Below are 5,791 nucleotides of genomic sequence, written 5' to 3'. Positions count from 1 at the left end.
AACAGGTGATAGCAACAAGTGTAAGAATCATTTACAACAACACCAAACACATCTATGAGGACTCAAGCCTCCACACCATACTCTTTTGGGAAATAGGTTTCTTTAAAATCTGAGTATGTTAGCATAATTCAAGATTCATTCTCTTTGTTCTTCTTGTGTCGGAACGTGACACTTCGGTCCTCTACTACTATGTGTCGGAACGTGACACTCCGATCCCCTACTATCCTGGTATCGGAACGTGACACTCCGATCCTCTACTATCCTGGTGTCGGAACGTGACACTCCGATCCACTACTATCCTGGTGTCGGAACGTGACACTCCGATCCTCTACTATCCTGGTGTCGGAACGTGACACTCCGATCCCCTACTATCCTGGTGTCGGAACGTGACACTCCGATCCCCTACTATCATGGTGTCGGAACGTGACACTCCGATCCTCTACTATCCTGGTGTCGGAACGTGACACTCCGATCCTCTACTATCCTGGTGTCGGAACGTGACACTCCGATCCTCTACTATCCTGGTGTCGGAACGTGACACTCCGATCCTCTACTATCCTGGTGTCGGAACGTGACACTCCGATCCTCTACTATCCTGGTGTCGGAACGTGACACTCCGATCCTCTACTATCCTGGTGTCGGAACGTGACACTCCGATCCTCTTCTATCCTGGTGTCGGAACGTGACACTCCGATCCTCATATTCTATCCTGGTACCGGAACGTGGCACCCGATCCATATTCTATCCTGGTGTCGGAACGTGACACTCCGATCCTCATATTCTATCCTGGTACCGGAACGTGGCACCCGATCCATATTCTATCCTGGTGTCGGAACGTGACACTCCGATCCTCATATTCTATCCTGGTACCGGAACGTGGCACCCGATCCATATTCTATCCTGGTGTCGGAACGTGACACTCCGATCCTCATATTCTATCCTGGTACCGGAACGTGGCACCCGATCCATAATCCATCCTGGTGTCGGAACGTGACACTCCGATCCTCATATTCTATCCTGGTACCGGAACGTGGCACCCGATCCATATTCTATCCTGGTGTCGGAACGTGACACTCCGATCCTCATATTCTATCCTGGTACCGGAACGTGGCACCCGATCCATATTCTATCCTGGTGTCGGAACGTGACACTCCGATCCTCATATTCTATCCTGGTACCGGAACGTGGCACCCGATCCATATTCTATCCTGGTGTCGGAACGTGACACTCCGATCCTCATATTCTATCCTGGTACCGGAACGTGGCACCCGATCCATATTCTATCCTGGTGTCGGAACGTGACACTCCGATCCTCATATTCTATCCTGGTACCGGAACGTGGCACCCGATCCATATTCTATCCTGGTGTCGGAACGTGACACTCCGATCCTCATATTCTATCCTGGTACCGGAACGTGGCACCCGATCCATATTCTATCCTGGTGTCGGAACGTGACACTCCGATCCTCATATTCTATCCTGGTACCGGAACGTGGCACCCGATCCATATTCTATCCTGGTGTCGGAACGTGACACTCCGATCCTCATATTCTATCCTGGTACCGGAACGTGGCACCCGATCCATATTCTATCCTGGTGTCGGAACGTGACACTCCGATCCTCATATTCTATCCTGGTACCGGAACGTGGCACCCGATCCATATTCTATCCTGGTGTCGGAACGTGACACTCCGATCCTCATATTCTATCCTGGTACCGGAACGTGGCACCCGATCCATATTCTATCCTGGTGTCGGAACGTGACACTCCGATCCTCATATTCTATCCTGGTACCGGAACGTGGCACCCGATCCATATTCTATCCTGGTGTCGGAACGTGACACTCCGATCCTCATATTCTATCCTGGTACCGGAACGTGGCACCCGATCCATATTCTATCCTGGTGTCGGAACGTGACACTCCGATCCTCATATTCTATCCTGGTACCGGAACGTGGCACCCGATCCATATTCTATCCTGGTGTCGGAACGTGACACTCCGATCCTCATATTCTATCCTGGTACCGGAACGTGGCACCCGATCCATATTCTATCCTGGTGTCGGAACGTGACACTCCGATCCTCATATTCTATCCTGGTACCGGAACGTGGCACCCGATCCATATTCTATCCTGGTGTCGGAACGTGACACTCCGATCCTCATATTCTATCCTGGTACCGGAACGTGGCACCCGATCCATATTCTATCCTGGTGTCGGAACGTGACACTCCGATCCTCATATTCTATCCTGGTACCGGAACGTGGCACCCGATCCATATTCTATCCTGGTGTCGGAACGTGACACTCCGATCCTCATATTCTATCCTGGTACCGGAACGTGGCACCCGATCCATATTCTATCCTGGTGTCGGAACGTGACACTCCGATCCTCATATTCTATCCTGGTACCGGAACGTGGCACCCGATCCATATTCTATCCTGGTGTCGGAACGTGACACTCCGATCCTCATATTCTATCCTGGTACCGGAACGTGGCACCCGATCCATATTCTATCCTGGTGTCGGAACGTGACACTCCGATCCTCATATTCTATCCTGGTACCGGAACGTGGCACCCGATCCATATTCTATCCTGGTGTCGGAACGTGACACTCCGATCCTCATATTCTATCCTGGTACCGGAACGTGGCACCCGATCCATATTCTATCCTGGTGTCGGAACGTGACACTCCGATCCTCATATTCTATCCTGGTACCGGAACGTGGCACCCGATCCATATTCTATCCTGGTGTCGGAACGTGACACTCCGATCCTCATATTCTATCCTGGTACCGGAACGTGGCACCCGATCCATATTCTATCCTGGTGTCGGAACGTGACACTCCGATCCTCATATTCTATCCTGGTACCGGAACGTGGCACCCGATCCATATTCTATCCTGGTGTCGGAACGTGACACTCCGATCCTCATATTCTATCCTGGTACCGGAACGTGGCACCCGATCCATATTCTATCCTGGTGTCGGAACGTGACACTCCGATCCTCATATTCTATCCTGGTACCGGAACGTGGCACCCGATCCATATTCTATCCTGGTGTCGGAACGTGACACTCCGATCCTCATATTCTATCCTGGTACCGGAACGTGGCACCCGATCCATATTCTATCCTGGTGTCGGAACGTGACACTCCGATCCTCATATTCTATCCTGGTACCGGAACGTGGCACCCGATCCATATTCTATCCTGGTGTCGGAACGTGACACTCCGATCCTCATATTCTATCCTGGTACCGGAACGTGGCACCCGATCCATCTACTATCCTGGTGTCGGAACGTGACACTCCGATCCCCTAATATCCTGGTGTCGGAACGTGACACCCGATCCCCTAGTCTCATTCTTTTAATTCATCAAGCCTTTTTTTATACCAAGGCATCATCATTAACAGAGTGGATTTAAGATTTAAGATTCACAGCCTCATCTTTCCAACCCATTACAATTACATAATCACATCATGCAAGCACACAATCAAGCATATAGAAGACTTTACAATACTACCCAATACATATCAATCGCTATTTAGAGTTTACTATGAGATAGTATAAACCATAACCTACCTCCACCGAAGAATCGTGATCGATCAATTTACTTATCCAAATCCTTGCTGTCTCTTCGTTCTTCTCTCTCTCTCGCTCGTTCTCTCTTCTTTCTCTCTCTGTTCTTTCTATTTTTCTTATTCAAACCCTTTTTCTTTTACCCTAATTGTCATATAATTAAGTATAAAAGATGATAAAAATAACCCACTTTTTATTTCAAGGTTCTCTCCTTTAACCCCCAAGTAATTGAATTATTAACATTAATCCACTAACTTTATAACTATAAGCATGAATAGTCCAAAACGCCCCTTAAAAACTTTTAACAGAAATCCGACCCAGTCAGGGTTACGCAGCCTGTGACGGTCCGTCATGACTGTGACGGTCCGTACTGCATGTCCGTCACAAAGTTCAGAGAGTTAATTCTGTGGAAAGATTTGTGACGGTCCGTCGTGCCAACGACGGTCCGTCCTGCTATTCCGTCGTGAAGTTCAGAGAGTCGATCTCAATACTCAAATTTCAGGATCTAAGTGTTTTGGAACGAGACACCCTCGACGGTCCGTCGTGCCCCTGACGGTCCGTCCTGGTATCCGTCGACCCAGACAGTTGTTACCAGAAATAAACTATACTGCTCAAAACGACTAAATAGTCGTTACAAATTCTCAACAAGGTGGTATCAATTCTTCTGCTGGACCAGATTATGTTAACCAAAATCAAACATTAGCTCCTACTAATTCGCCTCCTGCTCAAACAACAGCTCATGGTAGTACTCCATCTGTTCATTTTGAAACACGTCATGTAATATCTAATCAGAGCAATGGAATAGGCGAAAGTGCATCTACTCAAAGAAACGTGATAGGGGAGGTGCCTACATCTAGCCGGAACAACACAATAGGTGAAGGTGAGAGTAATAATAATTCTGGATAGCGGACACTTGTTTTTCCTTCGCATAAGTTTATACTTGCACTATTGTTATTAATGTACTGTAATTTCTTCATGATAGACTTCATATAATATATTTTCATTTTTTTTGTCATTTTGGAACCATCAAATATTTGTTCTAACAGGATAGGGGAGTCTTTCAAGAGTAAACTTGATCCTAATGGAATTAATTGAAAAGTGTCTCACAAGAAATAAAAGATTTTTATCTCAGAGAATTCGAGGTATATGTTTCACCATTTTAATAAAACATATTATATCACTTTTGAAGGTTGAATACTAACGTTGTTTACTTATAAAATTATTTCAGAAGGAATTTTGTTGGGATCCTTCCATTGATAGTGAAGTGAAGATACTATGGCGTAAGAAAGTTGCGAGAAGGAACACTGATTTCTTGCTTAAAAAAAAGATGCAGTTCGGCCAAGATATGTTTCCAAAAGAAACATGGAAAAGTTGGTTGAGACTTTGGAAAGATCCCAAGGTTATTGAAAAGTTAAAAAATAAACTCAAAAAATCAGTGTGGCGGTCAAAATGAAGTTGCAAAGGGGACTTACACGGGAGGCTCATTGCAAAGAGACTTGCAAGTATATTTTCGCAGACCCTTAATTTATTTTATATGTGTGATCTTAACCCTTCGGAACGTTGAAGTGCCTTTGTATTATGTTTGCAATCCCACAATTCGAGACTATAAAATGCTTCCTCCTTAATACTTTCATGGGAAAGAACAGACAGTTCTTGCATTTGAGCCTTCTCTTTGTAACATTGAGATATATCATCATATTATTTATGCATTTCCTACAATTGTTCAACCAATTTTCAGCTTTGATATTTGATCTTGAGAATTAAACGATAACTACAGGTAAACCTTCATAAAAAAAATAGATTAATAGCCTAGAAAATAAGGCTCAAATTAATTTGGTAGTTAATCAACTATAACAACAGTCCTACCTTGATTGCAACCAGAGAATCATTCTCATCAAGACAACTCTCTGCCACAGCCAAAAATGTTTCGTTGTTGATAAATATTGAATGATTCTTTAGATTTTAAGCCATTTAGAACAGGATGCTTCTTTTGCTGTGTTATTGTAGCTCTGTGCTTTGTCTTTCAGTGATTGATTTTTTCTTCTTTTCAAATTTTTGGATTAAGTAGTACGATTTGTATGAAATGATGGAAGAACAGTTAGGAAATGAAACTGTGTCGAGGTTGTGAATTTTTTGATTTAGCTGTACAATTGTATCTATAAATAGGTTGGCTACCAAGTGAACTACAAATCATCTTATTCCTACTATCGAGG

General features: G+C 44.9%; 1 long non-coding RNA gene across 1 annotated transcript; it reads left to right on the top strand.

The window, feature by feature from the left end:
- Nucleotides 1-4,080: 4,080 nt before the first annotated feature.
- LOC107028015 lies at nt 4,081-5,309 on the top strand. Its single transcript, XR_001457786.2, has 3 exons — nt 4,081-4,458; nt 4,625-4,720; nt 4,807-5,309. It is a non-coding gene; the product is annotated as an uncharacterized LOC107028015 (long non-coding RNA).
- Nucleotides 5,310-5,791: the final 482 nt, after the last annotated feature.

Source organism: Solanum pennellii, chromosome 8 (assembly GCF_001406875.1).
Source record: "Solanum pennellii chromosome 8, SPENNV200".
NCBI classification, from domain to species: Eukaryota; Viridiplantae; Streptophyta; class Magnoliopsida; order Solanales; family Solanaceae; genus Solanum; species Solanum pennellii.
The sequence above is the reverse complement of the archived record's forward strand: the minus strand, read 5'-3'. Positions and strand labels throughout refer to the sequence as shown.